The sequence below is a fragment of the Tasmannia lanceolata genome, unplaced genomic scaffold, assembly GCF_043159265.1.
Source record: "Tasmannia lanceolata isolate RefF3 unplaced genomic scaffold, GAP_Taslan_0.1 ptg000016l, whole genome shotgun sequence".
NCBI lineage: Eukaryota > Viridiplantae > Streptophyta > Magnoliopsida > Canellales > Winteraceae > Tasmannia > Tasmannia lanceolata.
In genome coordinates, this window is record NW_027518693.1 from 14731048 (window position 1) to 14751335 (window position 20288).

The 20288-nt window shown below is 39.2% G+C and overlaps 1 pseudogene across 1 annotated transcript; it reads left to right on the forward strand.

The window, feature by feature from the left end:
* Window positions 1-1961: 1961 nt before the first annotated feature.
* On the forward strand, window positions 1962-17992 carry LOC143849082 (eukaryotic translation initiation factor 3 subunit I-like; annotated as a pseudogene). The gene is made up of 9 exons (XR_013235540.1): window positions 1962-2032; window positions 2156-2349; window positions 5072-5287; window positions 8059-8186; window positions 9849-9968; window positions 10078-10166; window positions 13332-13418; window positions 13523-13602; window positions 17343-17992. The product of XR_013235540.1 is annotated as a eukaryotic translation initiation factor 3 subunit I-like (transcript).
* Window positions 17993-20288: the final 2296 nt, after the last annotated feature.

Here is a 20288-nt window from a genome sequence, read left to right on the forward strand (position 1 = left end):
AGTACTTTGAAGGATCTCTCCTGTTTCCCTTGGAGATCATTCTAGCAGGCCACTTCACGAACTCCTCTTCGCTGATCGCCGCCAGTATATGCTTTCTGGAGGTGTTGAGAGGCGTGAAGTTTTCTTCTCTTCTCTGAGGAGGCAGAGACTTCTCTCTCCTTGGAGGTTTATCCTCCCTGCGCTGCTTAGGGAGATTCTTCTCTTCAGAGGTTGTCCTACGATTTGAATTAAGAGCTGCCAGTGTTTCTTCCACCGTTATGTACTCTTCTGCCCCGGCCATAAGATCCGCTAGTGAGTGCGGATTTTGTCGAGCCACCGCTCGACGGAAATCATTAGACCTGGCGCCTGCGAGGAGCGCATTCATTGCTGCTGAGGGATCTAGATTTGGCACTTGAAGTGCCTCCCTGTTGAATTGGCGGACGAACACCTTCAGAGGCTCGTTGTCGTCCTGTCGCAAGGCCATCAGGGAAGCTGTTGTTTTCCTTGGCCTGCGGCTGCTCATGAAGTGGCGGACAAGATCCTCTCCAAAATCATCAAAATTGCTGATGAAGTTCGGTTTGATCCTGGAATACCAGTCTCTTGCCGCGCCAGTTAGCGTTGTTGGAAATGCTCTGCAAAGAAAGCCATCGGAAGCTCCGTGGAGGAGCATAATTGTTCTGAACGTCTCCAAGTGGTCAACGGGGTCTGTAGTGCCGTCATATTGAGGGACGGCGGGCATTTTAAACCCTCTGGGTGCTGGGGCACCCAGAACATCATCAGTGAATGGCGTCCTGCTTGAGAACGCCCTGGAGACGGGCCGGCTCTGGTCCTTCGCCAGTTCCTCTATCCGATGATCCATCTCCTCCATTCTCTGTAGCAGTGGATCCGTCCTATGGTCCAAGGACCTGATCCTTTCCACAGACTGGCTCGCCGCGGAGCCGGATTGGCTCTCCCGACTCATACGACGAGGTCGACGTTTCGCTGGTGGCGCACGATCTTGATGAGCTCGGCGCCTCTGTGCGGAGGGGGACCGCGACCTTTCACGGTAATGAGGCTCTGTTTGGGCATGCCTCGTCGTGGGGTGAGGGACTTGTCTGGTGGAATGATGAGTTCGGCCCTCACCATGGTGTGATAACTCTCCCCTGTGGACGTCTGGCCTTCCTTGGACAGATCGCGGAGCCTCTGGGGGAGGTTGAGGGGGCACTTGAAGTAGTTGCTGGTACTGCCCAACGAGGGCTGTCATCTGCTGAAATAGAGCTTGAACTTGCTCCGGGGTGGGCAAGGGATTCAGATGTTCTGAGCGAGCCGGGCTCTGCTCTGCTGTAGCAGAAGCTGCTACTACTAGTGATGCAATTCGCTCGCTCCGGGTCCTGCGGGGTAGCGCGGTTTGGGTAGTCCGCGCCCGCGCAGTAGGCATCCGCGTACTCTTGCGTCCTGCCATTTTTGTGAGTGGGATGTGTAAGGACAGCTTTTAGTTCTGGGGTCCCACGGATGGCGCCAATCTGTTAGACCTAAAATCGGTAACAGGTACAGCAGTGACGTGAGAGCTGAGCTGGATGACTAGGGGAGCTGAGTCCTGAGGGACCGGAGTGAATGAGGAGTGAGGTGGTCGAGAAAGAGTCCTGCTATGAGGGTTGAGTCCTGCACAAGGCAAGAAGGTCAGAAGATCGACCCGGGTTTTACTCCGGACAGGCCCTTCGACACTCAAGTCAGTATGGACAGGAGTGAAGGGGAGAAGTCTAAGAGTTTTGGGCGGAGAAGAGGGTTTTTGCATTACCCATTGGTCTGAGCTTTGATCCTCTATTTATAGGGAAATCCTGGTGAGGTGTCCTGGACAGGTGTCCAGGACAGGTGGCGGCCTGTGAGAGGCTGCAGCTCACCTACTCTGAGACAGGTGGCGGCCTGTGAGAGGCTGCAGCTCACCTACTCTGGGACAGGTGGCGGCCTGTGAGAGGCTGCAGCTCACCTACTCTGGGACAAGTGGCGGCCTGTGAGAGGCTGGTGTTTTCACACCCCATCACGAAGAATCAAATTTGTTCATCTCTTCTCTCATGTATAATCTCTTGTTTTATTTGTTTTTTTTCGACTCGTTTGTTTCATTTCAAAGAGACATGCTGTTGCTTTGTGTTTTCTAGGGTTTTGAGGGTTTTTTTTTTTTTTTTTTTTTTGCTGATAGATAGAATAGAATGAGACCTATACTGATGAAAGGCCATGAAAGACCTCTTACATTCCTAAAATACAACAGAGAAGGAGATCTTCTCTTCTCCTGTGCCAAGGACCATAACCCTACCTTATGGTTCGCTGACAATGGCGAGCGATTGGGTACTTATAGAGGCCACAATGGCGCTGTCTGGTGCTGCGACGTCTCTCGTAATCTCTCATTCCCTTTCTCTGATAAATTTCATCTTTATTCCTCAACACCATGTTCTTAATTTGTTGTTTTATTCTTCTTCTATAACTCATCCCTTTGATTGTTTTATTTTAAGTAGTTCTAATATCACTTGTATTGGGTTTTTAGAAATTGTTTATGTTAGTTTAGTAGAAATCTTATCTCATTATTTTTATGAACTTTTCAGCTTTATTGCTCAACAGTATTTTCTTATTTTCATCTTTATTCCTCAAGACCATGTTCTGAATTAAATTTTTTTTTTCCTTCTTTAACACATCCCCTTGATTGCTTTATTTCAAGTAGTTCCACATTTCAGGTAGTTTCAATATCACTCTGTGTGGGTTTTTATATGGTTAGCCCGTATACTCTAGTAATTTTTAAAAAAGTACTGTACGGTTCACACCGCAGGATGATTTAGACCGTCAATTTGATTGGCCACAACGTAAATAGGTTGTGCCCAAAAATTCATTTCCATAGGATGGTCCTAGCCCTCTGATCTATAGAGAACTGCAAATTATGGAAACCTCTAGATTGGAGGGTTGGGATCATCCTATGGAACTGATTTTTTAGGCACAACCTATTTACGTTGTTCAAATGGACGGTTTGGATAGTTATATGGTGTGAGTCATACAACACTTTTTGAAAAAATACTGGACTATACGGGCTTGCACCACTTGTATTTGGGTTTTTCGGAATTGTTTACGTTGGTTTTCGGGAGTCTCTCATTTTCAGCTTTATTGCTCAAGACCATGTTCTTAATTTCTCTGTTTCTTCTTTTCTTCTATGACCAATCTCATTGGTTATTTGATTTCAAGGAGTTAAGGTATAAATTTTATTGGTTTCTGGGAATTATTTATGTTGATATTTTTTCAATAGTAATTTTTTATATTTTAACAAGAAGAACATCCACACCCAAAGCATGGACCAAGGAGGTTTTGCAGATTCTACAACAAATAGAAAAAAAAATCTCAAAGAAAACTAAAACACTATGTTCTGAATTTGTAATCACAAGAGTACTGATCGTCGAGTAGGATCTAAACAGCTAATATAAAACTGAAATACAATGATGCATATAGCGTTAATAATTGCAAGAATGGTAGAAAATATGTAGAAAGCCTATTGTGTAATGGAAATCGAGGCGCGTGTTTGAGCGCACTATCCTTAAGCCAAAATGGCCTACCCATGTCAGTGCATTGCTATGGGATAGACATGACAATCGCGTCTAGGATACAACGAAATCTTCGTCAACGGTGTACACCGACCAATCGACAGATCCGCATACATGATTTTACTGACTTTCTCAGCGGAAAACATTTTTTTGAAGATAAATGAGGAGTAAGAATATGGATGCAAGGTTGGGTTCAAGAAAAAAAAAAGAAAAGAATATCGACGGGTTTCCTCTGACGAATGATGACTGAAAGCCAAAGCGAAATTGAAAACCTTGATAAAGATTCCCAACCTTATAAAACACTAACCTGGCTATAAGATTCATTCTGCGCTTTATCTTTAAATCCAAAGAGACATAGGTTGAGCCAAAAGATAAGTCTGAAGTCCCAAGAAAACTATTCACATTTTACATCAGTGCGGACCCAAAGAAAAATTACTTAAAATAAGTTCAATTGAAACTTTCATAACTAAAACCAACATCAAGCCTTGACATAATATAAGGACCGACGGTACAACATATAGCTTTAGAACCAGTATAGGATCCAACTTTATAAACAAAGTGATCAAATGTGACGGGCAGCACCATTTTGGCACAAACCTTGATCAACAAAATGAGATAAACGAACAATTCGTTGAAGGAATGGTAGAGCGCGAGGAGCTGTTTGTATCCGATGCTACCTCTCTTTAGATTGACTGGTTCCTAAACCCTAAGAAAGGGGGACTACTCAAAGATCTTACATCAGGTAGGGACAACATTTTTTGTTTTATAGGTTTCTGGACTACATTTACAACACTGCAGGGACAATTCGTCCCATGCTTTTCTTTACTGCACAGTGTGTTTTTTGGTGAAATAAAGCTTTTCTGGTTGTTATCTCTATAAAAGGGTGATGGGGCTGGGTAAAACATCTTCGAACCTTATTCTCCCACTTTTCTTCTTGATGGAGCAGAATTTTGGTGAAACATCCTGTATTTGCAAGCATTTTTTGTATCTCACATACAAAGGGAGGCAGACATGTTCAGGACCTTGCTAATATTTTTTTTTTTGGGTGTGGCATGACCTTGCTATTGTGTTTATTTTATTTTTTATTAACAATCATATTATCAATAGAGAAATGGTCAGTCTATGTTTTCCTTTACCTTCTTCTCCTTATGTACATCATTGGCAATAATAAGTTCAGTTATACACTTCTTATTGCTCTTTCTTTACCGCGTTTTATACATATATACTTCTGTGCCGCATTTCCCCTTTTGTGATTTCCTATTTTTTAATTTTAGCATGTTGATTACTGATTACTGAAGAATGTCATATATGTCCATCCTTTTGATGGACATGTTGTTCTGCTCATTTTATTGAATGCTGAACTGAAGTCACTCAATATGCTCAGCATGCTGAAATATATTGCATATTCTTAACATAGTGGTGATTTGAATTCCATTTTATTTTGTTTCGCCGTCATTATTTGTGTTTGATGTCGTACACATACTTATAAAGTGCCCTTATATATAAATATTTTTATATCCTTTGTATGAATTCAGGGGATTCGATGCGCCTCATAACCGGAAGTGCGGATCAGACGGCAAAGCTGTGGAATGTTAATACTGGTGCTCAGCTCTACTCTTTCAATTTTGCAGCTCCAGCTAGAGCCGTAGATTTTTCAGTTGGTGCTAAGCTTGCTGTGATCACAACTGATCCATTCATGGAGCTTTCTTCTGCCATTCATGTGAAGCGCATTTCCAGAGATCCTAGTGAACGTATGCATTCCTACTTATGCTTGAAGTTTATGCTACAATTGTTTCATTTTCTTGCGATTTAATCTGTTCTATTTTTTTTCAAATTGTTGGTATAGTTAGTAGTTTTGTGTAATCTCTTATAGACATGCATTTTATATATGCTGATGAATGATTGCTAGTGACCTTTGTAAGATTCAACTCAACTCAACTAAGCCTTTGTCGCAAACTAGTTGGCGTCAGCTAGTGAATCCTTTAGAAAATTTTCATGAAGAAGGTGAATGACCTTTGTAAGATTGTCTTAATTAATTTACTGAGCTGACGTATGTGTTGCTACGATCATGGTTTGAAATTTCGGCCGAAATGCTGAAATTTCAGATTTCAGCCGGAGCGACACCAAAATTACACATTTCACTTCGGCATTTTCTATATATATTTTGGAAATTTCAATTTTGCCCGAAATTTTGGATTTTAGCGAAATTTTTTTTTTTTTTTTTACCAAATTTCGGTATTTGGGCCACAATTTCGGTTTCGGCCATAAGCTGAAATCGATACCGAAATTTTAAACATTGGCTATGATCCTGTTCTGAATATGTTACTGCTTACCACCAACAGGTGGCATTAAGCTAAACTTCGTTGAGAATCCGTTGGGTAATCTGGGTACAAGAGGCCTTCTTCAGTGATGGCTAATTGGGTGAAGTGGAACGTGCACATTGTAGATCCTTAGATAACAACTCAAACGAGGCGAGACAAAAACTTTATTAGAAGGATGAACATATGGAAAATTCTAAAAAGGTGATGGTTGTTTGGCTCGTTCCTAATAAACACTATAGACTCGCTTATGCGACGTCTATGTGATCAGGTTTGTTGGTCCCATAGGAGACTGCGAGTGGCCAAATGCTATTGAGAACACCTTGATCGAATGATCCTAGGTTCTTGATCCACCAGGCTTCTTTTAGTGTTTTACTAACATAAAAGTTGCACTGTTGTTTTTTGTAGTTCTTTATCTTACGGATTGAATAACCGTTTTGCGGTTTAAACTTTGGCCAACACCGGTCGGTTTGGTTGATATGTGTCATGTTTGGTGGGGACCAAAGTCCAAGTTTGATTACTTGGCATGCGCCTAGATAATAAAAATATTCCATATATCGAGGAGATATTAATGCCTACTTCATCAATAAAATAAGTTGAAAATTAAGAGAAATGACATGATCATCGTCTTTCAAAATATGTGAAATATCTACGTTTAGAATGAACCTTACTGTTGGTGACAACACATGTCACGAGGTATTTGATCTTGCTAGGCCATTTTAAATGGTTGTCTTAGTTATGTTAGGACTTATAGGTGTGTATTTGTACTTATTCTAGCCTTGAAGTGTCATCTTAAATTCTCATCGCTTCAGTAGACTTCCATAAAATTCCATGATTTTTACAAGGTTTTCAATTCCATGAATTTCTTTCGTACCAAGTTAAAGAACTGAACCCAGGTATGTAGTATTGATGTTCCAAAAATTACCTATTTCTTTTCAACAGTTGGGAAAGCAAAGAATGCATACCTCCTAAACTTTTTTATTGATCAAAGGTCTTTACAACATGACATAAGATACAATGTCAATCCATTGAGCGCACCAAGGATATAATGGATCTCATCAAGAATGCCAACTCCTTCTGAAAAGCTTATCTAATCACAGTGAAAGAGTTTTGTCATTATGAATTGCCTATCCTCATGCAGCTATTTTGAGCTCAGTTGAGTTTTGTCCATGTGATTATCTTTCTGTCATGATGATGCCATCAAGCGATGTGTTTTTCCTCTTGAAAGTTTTACTTAAAAGCTATGATTTAGCCGACACTCTGAATTTATTGTTGACTCACGTGTCGTGTTGTGCCCACATGTGTCGACACTTCTTTCGACACTTTTAATGTACTGCTATAAGTGTTGCTTAATAGGGGCATGTCGATACATTTTTGTACGGTCAAATGTGACATTCTGTTTTTTTATTAAATATTGTGTTTGCCTCTTTTATTATTGACTCTTCTTTTAGCACTTCTTTAACTATTAATTGCTGTTATATCCCCTCTTAAACCTAAAAAAACTCTTATTCCAATATTATATTCATTGTATCATATTGGTCTCCCTTTCTTGTTGCATATTGGATACTCAAGAGAACTTACTTAAATTATTGAATGCTCTGTTATTTGATTATCTGCCGTTTGTTTTAGATTATAGTTGATTAATCCTCGGATTTTTTAGTTCTTTAAATAAATATTGTATTTATATTGTTATAGATAACGATAGTAAGAAGTAATTTTATATGTATGTGGTATGTCACCATTTCTAGATTTTTAGTGGTTGCCGTGTTAGACCACTCATGTCCGTGTTGAAACTTGTCACACGAATCCGTCTCCACAAATCATGTTTATGCATACTTTCTGTTTTAGCCGTGTCCCCTTTTCCAAATTTTGGGGCTTTGCCATGTCCGACGCTGTGTCTGTGCTGACACGTGACACTCGTGTCCTTTCCACAAATCATAGCTTAGAAGGCTTTGGTTTTGCCATCATTGGGAAAGTTGCAGGAAATCTAGGTTATGGGATTTAAAAGTTCTACTTGAAGTAGGTTACTTTCTGATCTTTGTTTAGTTTTATGTTAATAACTTTGATGTAGAATTTTAGGAGCTGTTCTTGATGATTTTATTTTATGATGTAATTTCTGTTTAGATGCGGTCTTTGGTGGTGATTCCTATTTCTTCATAAAGCTTGTGTTGGTTCTTTTAATTGTTCTTGATGTTATGTTGCAGAGATTGGTGAGTCCGTGCTTACTATCACAGGACCCCAAGGGAAAATAAATAGAGCTGTCTGGGGACCCTTGAACAGGACTATAGTTAGTGCCGGTGAGGATGCGGTTATCCGGATATGGGATTCCGAGGTAAGGATCTGCTCCACATAAATCTACCATTTACTATATCTCCATATTGATGAAGGAAATGATTAAAGTAATTAATTTTAGAGAACGATAATTTGGATGTGCCTCTGAAACCTCAGTGGAACACTGAATATCTACTATTTTTTGAACAATCAGGACTGAATATCTTCTTTTTATGAAAGTTCATAGTAGAATTCCATGTTATATGTAAACTTGTCACATTTATAAGCTAAATGTTTCTTTACCCGTGGCATTTTTTTCTTGGAAGATGAAGTAATTTGTTTCTGCTTCGTCTCATTTGGACCTAAAATACTGACTTCTTTATGTATTTATTCTTAACTTTTCTGTGAGCTAATAAGAAATTCGCAGTTTTTTCTTTTTGAATGATAAAGTTGTATAAAAAAAACAGAAAAGCAGCAACCTGAAATGGAGCTAAAAAGCAAGAGACAGGGAATAACAAGAGATAAAATGACAAGAGGAAAATAGCTAAAATACACCTTTATCAACTGGAAAAGTCACTGAAAACCACTCTTTCTATCCACCCCCTCATGCACTATAAGTGTCCTTATTAGTACCTTTAGGAACATGAGGGACACCTCACGATGTTTGATATGATCGAGTGCCTCCTTGATAGAACCTGTAATCCTCCACGAATACCTCCCTGGAATTCATGCATCTAGTAATATTTGCATTTTTAATTCCTGAAGGAGCATTTCTTGACTGACCACAGTCAGATCTTGAACTCGTGATGACCATGGTTTTAAATTTCCATTGAAACCGACACGAAACGACCGAAATGTTTTCATTTCTATCCCCACTGAAACGATATGGAAACATATACCGAAACCAATCTCTTAAGTGCATTAGCGGTGTACTATATTTGTATGCGTAACATAGTTATATTTGTATGTGTAACATAGTTATATTTATATGAATTACATGTGAAATGTGATGTATGTATTGTGTATAAATATTTATATAAATTGCATGTGAAATGTGAGATGTATTGAATTATCAGACATGTGTGACAATGCATTTCACTAGGTGTTCGATGTTATTAAACCATTATGTCTGAGTGTCTTGCTTTTGTTATGGTTTCAAAGTGTGTATTTGTGCTTATTCTAGCATTTCCTGAAGTTTCATATTAAATTTCTATCAGACATGCTTTTCAAACTAGCTGCGTTTCTGTCTATGATTATCTAGTTTTCTCTACTTCTGGAGGCTTTGGAAGAGGCACCTTTTAAATGCCTTCTTTTTGCAAAAGCTCCTGGCTCGTTGCGTTTTCAAGTCCTCCATGCTGTCTGTGTTAACAGGAGTTTCTCTTCACCGAGCCCTCCTGGGTGGTTGGGTTTTCTTTGCTTTTTTGATAAATCTTTACCATTCATAAAAAAATTATTACCATTCATAAAAAAATATTCTTTCTTTCAGAAATTTCTGTTATTGCCATTTGTATGCATGCCTTCTGGTATAGATTTTTGTTTGTTCCTAGACCAAGCTGTTGAGCTTGGCAGTTGATATGTGTGCATAGTGAATAGGCATTTGCTCATTTGGTGATTCAATTCTGTGTTGAAGCAATATTTCTTTTCTTTTACATTTAATTTGACTTGCATTTTTTAATTTCTTGGTTTGTGATCTCATCTTTTAGTTTTTCTCTTAAACTTGCAGACAGGAAAGCTGCTCAAGGAATCGGAAAAAGAAATTGGTCATCAGAAAACAATTACATCACTCTCAAAGTCCTCAGATGGGTCACATTTTCTGACGGGTTCCTTGGATAAATCTGCCAAGGTAGTTTATCCTGCAACCATTTTGTTCCATCTCCTATTTTAAACTTCATTAGGTGACTTAGTCGCAAGCTTACCTCACTCTTATGCTTTCTTTTCCATAATTGTGATAGCTCTGGGACATCAGAACGCTGACACTGATCAAACCTATGTGACTGAACGCCCAGTCAATGCATGTGCAATTTCACCACTTCTTGATCATGTATGTACTCTCCGCTTGTGAGTTTCATAAGGTAGTATTGTTGTGGTATTTTATTTTATTTTGAATATTTATTGTTATGGTATTCTTTGGCACATTGATTCATCATAGTCTTGTTGTGTTATTCTTTGGCACATTGATTCATGGCATTTCAACTCTACTCCATCATTTTGAATGAGGAGAAATTATCTGATGCCCGACCGTCAAACATAAAGGGCGGAAAGAGACAAACCCCTCACCCTTGATTTCCGATCCAGCAAAAAGTCATAAAAAGCGGCTTTTGCTGGATCGGAAATCAAGGGTCGAGGGGTTCTCTCTCTCTCTCTCTCTCTCTCTCTCTCTCTCTCTCTCTCTCTCTCTCTCTCTCTCTCTCTCTCTCTCTCTCTCTCCGCCCTTGTTATTTTGACGGTCGGGCACCATATAAGTTCTCTTGAATAAGTATAAAAGGCGAGTGCGAGTGTCATACTGTTGATCGGAAGGTCATCATTTATTTACTATGTAAACAATGGGAAAGAGCCACAAACAAATAGAGAATGATAGTGTAATGCCCCATTATGTTCATACAGCTGGTGTTAGCTCTATGATAGGGGTAGCCGCTAATATCAGTGGCAGGCGGAGCATATCCGGCTAAGTTAACATTCCCCTGCCAATGTTAATATCATGTGGTTTGTTTGCTGCATGGCCGTGGAATCCCATAAATAAGTTTGCAAGTTAGAAGAACCTGAAATCTTTGAAAAGTGTTCCATGAAAGGCCCAAAACTTTTGGAACTTTTGCGGTGAACTAAACACCCACTAATATTGTGCCAAACTATAGTAGTAAAGGCATTGTGCCTATGTTCCAAAAGTCGAGTCGTCTTGTAAATCCACAGGTTACATGCAGGTGGAATTGCATTCTAAGATATTTGAGCTTTTAAAATTTAATGAAAAATAGAAAAATACTTTATGCACAAATTAGATATCACAAGCCCAAACATTATTGAACCAATTCATAACAATCACGTCTAAAAAAAACAATGCATTACAATTTGTTGAATTTTTGTTTGTAGCAATGGACTAAGTAGCACATCCATGCCAACCATACATTGTAAAGAAGCGCGTCCTAGTGAGTGACCCGCAATTTAGTTTTATATCCCAGTTATCCATTGGATAAAGCTTAACTTTTAAGCTCTTATTCCATTTTTAAACGAATTATAAGATTCATGCAATTTAGTTTCATATCCCAGTTATCCATTGGAGAAAGCTTAACTTTAAAACTCTTAACTATCTTGAAATCCTATGCCCTTCCATTTTTTAACGAATTATATGATCCATTTTCTGTCAGAGATAATCCAAATTGAACCCGGACTTGTTGTTGATGTGAATAGGTGTGCCATGGGGTTATAATTTTTTAACAACAATAATTGGGTTTGTAGGCTTAACCTCGAGGATGATGAAATCTAGTCATTGGTTCATTTGTTAGGGATGTTAGTGAAGGTCATTGTGTCCACTTTTATGCTGGACAAACAGACTTTGGGCTCTGGATCCTAGCTGTATTTTTCCCTCTGTTCCTTCTCTCGCTTGGTTAAGGTTCCACATTGATCTTTTAAGTGGTCCAAGGTTTGGCATCCCCTCATCCAAATGTCCTAATTTTTTGTTCGACGGTGGCACACTAGAAGATTAACACCGTTTATGTTTTGCGGATGAAGAAGTGCTTAGTTGCTAATCGGTCTTGTGTTAGGGTTGAGGAATCTGATAACCACATTTTCATCCATTGTGACATGGCCAGAAGGATATAGTGTCAGATTCTTAGATCTTCCAGTTTGTCATGGGCCTTTCCTGCCTCCGTCAACTGTCTCATTGAAGGATGACACTGCTCCCAAATTGCAGAGAAAGGTTTGATAACATGGCAGTTAGTTCCTTTTGTGGTTGCATGGACCGTGTGGGCGGAAAATGTTGAGAGGAGAATAGAAATGGAGAGGGTAGCAGGGAGAGGCAAGGAGAGACAGAGAGGCGTGGTGGAAAGGAGAGGTAGGAGATTGGAGGAGGAGGAGGAGAAGGAGAAAAAAAGAAGAAGAGAGGAAGAGAGAGTGGAGTGGAGGAGGAAGAAGGAAGCAAAAGAGCTTCAATGGTGGGCACCAAAAACCCTAGTGCTCTGATACCATGTTGTGAGGAGAAGAGAAATGGAGAAAAGAGTGAGAGTATTCTCCCCCTCACTTATGTATTTATATAAAGAGAAGAGTACATGGACTAAAGTGCCCTTAGGCACATATACACCTTCTAACAGAAAGAAACAAAAGGATCTTTGATGAGAAAGAAGAGCCTTCTTATTGGCCGGCGGGTGAAGTGATCTCGACCCTTTGACCTTGGGTTAGCTCTAGACCTGAATTTAAAGACTATTCGATTAAGGAGATTCAAAGGAATTGGGGTACTCTCAATAAGGACAGGTCCAAGAAAGAGAATTGTATACCCCAATGAAATTCTCGGACTGTTAATACCTATGAATGAATTTTGATGGGGCCTCCCTTGGTAACCCGGGGCCTGCAGGGATTGAAGGTGTGATCAGGGACCACGTGGGCTTGTGAAGCTTTCATTCTTCGGCCTGATTGGGAGAACTGATTCTAACGAGGCTGAGTTGGCGAGCTTTACTGATCTCTCTTCAATTGTCTGTGAGCCACTTTGGAGACTCTTTTGTGCTGGTTGAGGGGGTTTATTCCAGTGCCATTTCCTGGACCAGATGCGACAGTCTTGGCCTGCGGAGTATTTCTACTGTGATTGACCACATTAAGGAGACCATTAACAGCAGTCCTCAACCTCTATTTTTGTCATAATTTTTCTTAATCCTAACGGAATTGCAGACTCCCTTGCTAAGAGGGGTCTGCCTGGATCTCCTTTGTATGTGGGGCAATCTCTGCTTAGCTTTATATTTTATGTTTCTGTTTTGAATAAGGTTTTCTGCTATCATTTGAAAAAGAAAGAAAAATATTTCATACTATTGGGATACCATACTTTCATCCAATATGGTACCCCATATGTGTGTGTGTGTGTGTGTGTGTGTGTGTGTGTGTTACTCTTGCTATGTGTTTGAGGAACTAGTAAGGCATGTACATGTGGCATGATTATGACTTCACTCAGTTGATATGCCGGCCTAATTTTTTAGGACGATTGTGGTTCCTATTATTTTTTTTTCAGGTGGTGATTGGGGGTGGTCAGGATGCATCCCATGTCACGACAACTGATCATCGTGCAGGGAAGTTTGAGGCAAAATTCTTTCACAAGGTGAACCTATTTCTTTTTTATGCATCGGTTATATGTCCATGATGCGTCTTTGCCTTGGGCGACACTTTGAAATATGACTTTGGTTTTTATTTCCCTTCTAATAGACTCTTCAAGAGGAAATTGGGGGTGTAAAAGGGCACTTTGGACCAATAAATGCATTAGCGTTCAATCCCGATGGGAGGAGGTCTGTTTTCTTCCCTTAACTTCTTATGGAATAAAGCATCCTTAACTGATGAGCAAAATCTGCCTGAAGATCAAAAGTCGTTAGAAACACTCCCATGATTTGTTTGAGGCTTATCCTGGGTAAATTTGTTATAGGAAAAAGCGTTTCTGTCCATTTTTTGAAAGGGAAGTGATATATATCCGCCCCTTTTCATTTCTTGGGATATCCGAAATCAGTGTACGTGGCAATCTGGGCAGTTGAACACTTCCCCATGACGTAAGTCTGGTTCTCTGCCAGTCATAGATACGCCAGATTCGGGTGCCCCAAGTAATGGAAAGTGGCGGATATATCACTTCCCTTTTTGAAATGCAGGGTGCTATTCCCTTGAATCCCTTCTGCCCTTTTGTCCTTAAGAATAGGGATATTTGTAATTGTCTTTTTTGTCAATGCATCTGATCTAGTTTCCCCAAAAGTTTGGATGGTTTTACTCTCTGCAGATATCTTTGATTCTTTAGGCATAGACCAGACATTTTCTGTATATTTTTCTAAACTTTGATGCTTTTCTTTTTCCTTTTTTTTCTTTTTCTTTTTTAGCAATAACAAACTGACTAAACTAAGCGTCAGTAGCCTAAGGACCCAAAAACGATCTTCCGGCCTTGCGCACTGACTTTGTTTGAGTCTCCTACCAGCAATGATTCAGATACTTATTAAATATTTGTAAACCAGGTCTCACTTCTGCATAGTTTAATCTGTGATCGTAACTGCGTTGGCGAAACCAATAAATTTCCAAAAAAACCCTCCAACACCTGCTGGTCTCTGATTGCCACAATAACTTATGAAAAAACTTTAAATTTAATGGTATTGGAGGAGGGGTCTCCATCTTGGTTCTAATCTTTCTACTAGAGCACTACTCTTGGATGCCATCGCCCGATGTAGATCATCTATGTACGAGTATCGGAATTCCCTTCTTATACTTGCCCATTAATTATAGATATTTTGATTATGATTATAATCGTCCCAATTGATCTTACCTCTTCAAGGAAAAACTAAATCACTTCACCTGGATTCACCTTCCAAAAGCATTTTTCCATTGACTCTGAATGAACCTCTACTCCATTCCCTTAACATATTCCACCGATCTCGAGCAACCCGTTCCAACATAAGTTAGTATTGCACCTCGAATCTTATGGTCCACATTCCAATGAATTAGGAACTTGTCTGTGGTAGTTTCAGAACAGAAGTAATTGGTCCATGTAATCTCATCTTTGCAAAGGACACATGATTTCCATTCTTTAACCTCTTTTATTTTAGCATTTCACGAGGTGATCTTAGTAGCCACCTCCATTCGAACAGAAAGCTTCTACCCATGGAGGGACTGGAGCAACCCACACATGTATATCATGTGGAGAATACTGTTCCTCAAAGTCAACAAGTGAAAAAGACTCTACTTGAAATAATCCTTTCGGTTTTGGCATCCAGATCCTTTCTTTGGGTTCAAATTATGAAAAATGGTCATCCTCTAGTAATCTAAGTAGAGAGAGACTATTCATCTTCTTTGAGATTTCTCCTGAAAGTTAATTTCGAAACTACCCTTATCCCTAGGCCTCTTCTCCTGTAACAAGCTTTATTACTTAACTCTCCAAGGTCAACTAGACGATACATGCTTAGGAACTGATATCCAAAAGATGAATCTATGAAATTGTGACAAATAATGAGAAAAAGCTAATGAAACAAATGGATGCCATTGATTTAATTTAATTGGACATGATATTAGATCCAGAGTATACGAGCCGTATCCCGTTACCCTTATCCATACTACTTGGTAGATACTTGGATATTCTAGAATCTAGATTATCGAAGGATTTTAATATCAGTACTAACCAACATGAAACTATCATTCATTTATTGGAAGACCATACTTGTAGCCTTCCCCCAAAAATGCGACCATTATTTCCTCACATCTCCAGTAGGATGACATAGTGAAGGAAATTCCATAAAAATATGGCATTTCAATTCTGAAGGCTGACAAATCAATCACTGGAAAGCTCCACTAGTCTCTTGGGCCATATTCATTGTATCCCAAACAGCTTTAGGAAGTAGCACCTTGTCCTCTAAACCAACGTGAAGGGATGAAGTATGATCCACTGTTTTTCTGCTCTCATCACATGAAATAAATGTCGATTATTTTAGTCTTCTTACTAGTCACCGCTCAAAAACTCCTCGAGTCAATTGTCAACTTACCGAAACTGACTCACTTCTACCTTGGCTGAGCTCTCCTGAGTCTAAGTTTTGAAACACTGATTTAGGTGACCAGCCGTTGAAATCTTGCATGTCACTGTCCTCATACCAAAATCCTCCACTGTGTGGAACTGGAGAACTCCATACCTTTATATGTAATATGGATCTATGTATCCGCTAAATGAAGAATATGAAAGAGATTTTTTTTCTGAAAATAGTCGATTTTCTTTTACGTTGGATGAGTTCTCATCCGAGTCGTTTTGAAAACACTGATTTAGGTGACCAGCCATTAAAATCTTGCATGTATCCATCCTCCAACCCAAAACCCCCCACTTTCTGGAACTGGAGGACTCCATGCCTTCGTAAATGATATGGAGCTTTGTATCAGCTAAAGTAAGGATTAGAAAGATTTGACCAAAAATATTCCACCCTAATCCTATTACAGTCTTATTGAGAAAAAGTTGAAATCCATTAATTTGAAAGCCAGAACAACCAAGAAATTTAATCTAATTTTTTATTAAATATTAATTTTTATTAATCTAATTTTTTTATTAAATATTAATTTTTATTATTACAAAATTATTTTTAATTTTGATTTTATCAAACATGCACTTCTTAGCATTCCCATTTAAGAAGTAGGGTTTTTTTCTATCAAAAGACCTCTGTAATGGGAATGCTAATAAGTGCTAATGCAAGCTTAGACTAATCAAATTTTGAGACTCGCACAAATATGCTCCAGTCTCTCAAGCATTTGATCCTTAAAACATTTGTTTCTTTTGTAGAAACCCCAAATCTTCGTAAGAAATCTGATCCTCGAAATGCTTGTTTCTTTTATAGAAACCCCCAAATCTTCCTAAGAAATCTGATCCCTAAAATGTTTTTTTTTCGGGTAGAAACTCCCTAATCTTCCTAAGAAATGTCTAAACATGGTTACAACATCTAGCCTCTCATTACATTCATGCTTTTACCAGTTACTACTGTTGAAACAACATAATACTATATTCTCTTCATTGCAGTGAATAGGGTAATTGTTTTTGAACGGTATTGCAGAGAATAGTATGTGGCTGTTTTTTTTTCTTTTCTCATACTGCCATAGCACCCAAATTATTGTCGAATCATTACTTTGTGAGAGCTTGAAATAGAATCATGCATCACAAGTTGCAAAAGACCATTTCGTTAAAATGAACAGATGATTCCAAACCCACATTACCACCATCTTCACACCACATTTTTTAATGATAAAAAATGAAAATAAAATAAAAAAAATCTTCACAACACATCTATACATACGTAAATCCTTGTTTTATTAATCTAAGTGCAGTTATTACATATCCATAATAAGGGATTTTCTATATACCTCAGGTGCTTGCTGAATGCTGACAGAGAATAGTCCTTGCTTGAATGTAATAGCAATCAGCAAGGGCATAAGTTATTTTTTATTTCCTCTATTTTCATGAATTTTGACAGTTTCTATGAACATGTGCTTATTCTGTATCATTTTTTTTTATCTCTTTTCGGGACAGTTTCTCGAGTGGCGGCGAAGATGGCTACGTGAGGTTACATCACTTTGACCCAGATTACTTCAACATCAAGATATAGCTCCGGAACATTTTAACTGTCATTAATTTTCCCAAGGAATGTGAGTTTTTGGATGGAGATCTGCTTGAATGGACAACAAGTCTTCATATAGCAGGCTTTTCTGTCATCAGGTGGTGGTGCGGTTTAGAAGGCTGTCTATGCGGTTCTAGTGTATTTGAAGTTTTAAAGTGAATTAATAGCAGTCATATTCCAATATTTCAACTTGATGGTGCTTGGTTACCAATGTAGTATGGAAATCCCTGGAGACTACTAGACAAGTTTCGGAGGTAATAATTTCATGTACGGTGATGTGGCATCAATGTCCCCTCGTACTTTCCAAGACAAATTTATCGAAGGAGGAATTTGGCTTGGAAAATGATGCCTTTTATTTTTCTCTCTCTCTCGCTTCTATCTATTCTCTTTCTATACTGGTAATGACACTCTCTCCCAGTGCGCTACAAGGTTGGCAACCAAACAGTACTTTTCACTATTTTGCGAGGTATATTCTGAGTTAATCAAATGTCTGTCTCCTCCATATTGACTACTTATACCAGTACTCTACGAATTGATATGGACATTCCATTGTCTTGGTATTTCTGTAGGTAAAAGATATCCACACTCAATTGTTTTGGAATTGGCTCACTTCAGTTTGTTAGGTATTATCAAACGCCTAATCAAGAACGCTGGAAATTAAGAAGGGAGTGTCGTTACCATAGCAGAGAGAGGGTTGATATCATTTCCCTTTTATAGAGTCTCAAACAAGGGTTTTGCTAGGCAATTTTGCAAAAAACCATTCTGCTCCTGACTTTTGCATGAGGGAACAGCCACCTAAGATGAAATAAATGAGTAAAACAAAATCTGCTGAGCCACCTAAGACGAAATAAATGAAGAAGACAAAATCTGCTGAAAAGTAAGCCTGTGTGGCTGTTCTATCATGCAAAAGTCAGCTGCAAAATGGTTGCTAGGCAATTTTGCAAAAAGCCATTTCGCGGTGCATGAGAGAGCATCCACCTCAGATGAAATAAATAAATAAGAAAAACATAGCTGAGGTTCACTCACACTTCCTTGTATCGATCAATGGCAATCATATTCCAAGATGCTTTAAGGTAAGGCCGCATGCGTGTGTTTCTGTAACGGTAACGATATCCACACTCCATTGATTTGTAGTAGCACACTGTTAGATGTTATCAAATGTTTGTCTGATCAACAAAATTGGATATTAAGAAGTGGGTGTCATTACAAAAGCAGGGAATAGGTTGATTTCATTTATGGGGAATGATATCCCCCCCATCTGAGGGATAAAATCGTTAAGTTTTGAAGGCAAAGAAAAAACGTTAAAGTGGGTGAATTTATCCTCAAGTAGTGAACCATTCTCACTGAAACCATTAAAGGGGGGGATTTTATCTTAAAAAGGTGGGAAAATATCATTCCCTTTCTCTGTTCACTTGTTTTCCCGGGAAAGGAAAAGAAAATGTTTCCCGGGAATCTTACGTGGCATTAGGAAAAGAAATACAGGGGATCTGTGCAGGAAAAAGTTTCCCTACACTGTTCACTTGCGTTGGAAAAGGTTTCCAGGGAAATTGCTTGCCCTTCTTTTTGCACTAGTTTTCCAGGGAAACAAAATCCGTGTGTTTTTGGTCGGAAATGAAATCCCTAAAGGGTGAGAAAATGGGCTTTTTCATGTCATTTTTTGCTTTTTTGCAAATATTCCACATGTGTAATTCTATTTTCCCTAGAAAGCAAGTGAACACTAGAATTCTGTCTTATCAAGGTCTTGTCAGGAAAAAAATAAGCTGTTTTCCAGGGATTTGCTTTCCAGGGAACGCAAGTGAACAGATTCTTTATAAAATCTCAAACCAATGGGGCTAACATGCACTAGTAGATGATGTGGCAACCCAAAACCAACCAACACAAATTGACAACCAGATGGTCCAGATTCACTCGAAGAAGCAACCAAAGAAGTGCAAAGGGCGTTGTATCGGATGGACATGCCATTAGGTGGACACTGGGGGCCGATTTGTTGCCGGCCCCACATAACTAGACTGAAGAGTGGCTTCCCGAGTCGAATGCCATTAGGGATGCAACTTGGATCAGGCTCAACCTGAACCTGACGAGTTCAACCCGATTTTGGCTCAGGTTGGGTTGGGAAAAGCCAACCTGATTTAATTTCAGGTTGGGATAGGGTTGAGGCATTGGCAACCCGATCCTACCCGAACCCATATCCAAACCTGTTCTTGTCATCTGATTTTATCATGATCTTCTTAAGAGCCGTTTGGACACGCGGATTTTAGAATCTTGCATTTCCTCAAAATTGTAGATGGGAGACAATAGAAGAAAGAGACCAGCTGTCGTTTTATGATTTCTTGCCCTTCTTTCCGACAGCAAGACAGCAGCAGATTGTCCCATGTTTCCAAGTTTTAGAAATCTTAGGATGGGGGGAGAGATTTCTAAAGCATGGATTTCTTTCTTAGATCCAAGAAATGTGCTGTGAGGACAGCATAAAGCAGTTTGATCATGAACCCTCTTTGAAACTATTTTCAAATTAAAACCTGGATTCTAATATCCGCATATCCAAACGGCCCCTGGATACGCGGATTTTAGAATCCGGGATTTCTTCAAAATTGTAGCTAAGAAACGAGAGAAGAAGTGGACCAGCCGTTGTTTTTTACTCTTTTTTTACTTCTCGTCCTTCTTTCCAACAGTAAGAGAGTAGTAGATCCTCTCATTTTTCCAGGTTTTAGAAATCTCAGGCCGCAACAGCTTGATCATGAACTCTCTTTTACTCTGTTTTCAAACTAAAAACTTGGATTCTAAAATCCGTGTATCCAAACGGACCCTATTTCTTTGTATTTTTATGTCTGGCCCTAGGTAAACCCAGCTCAACCTGACCT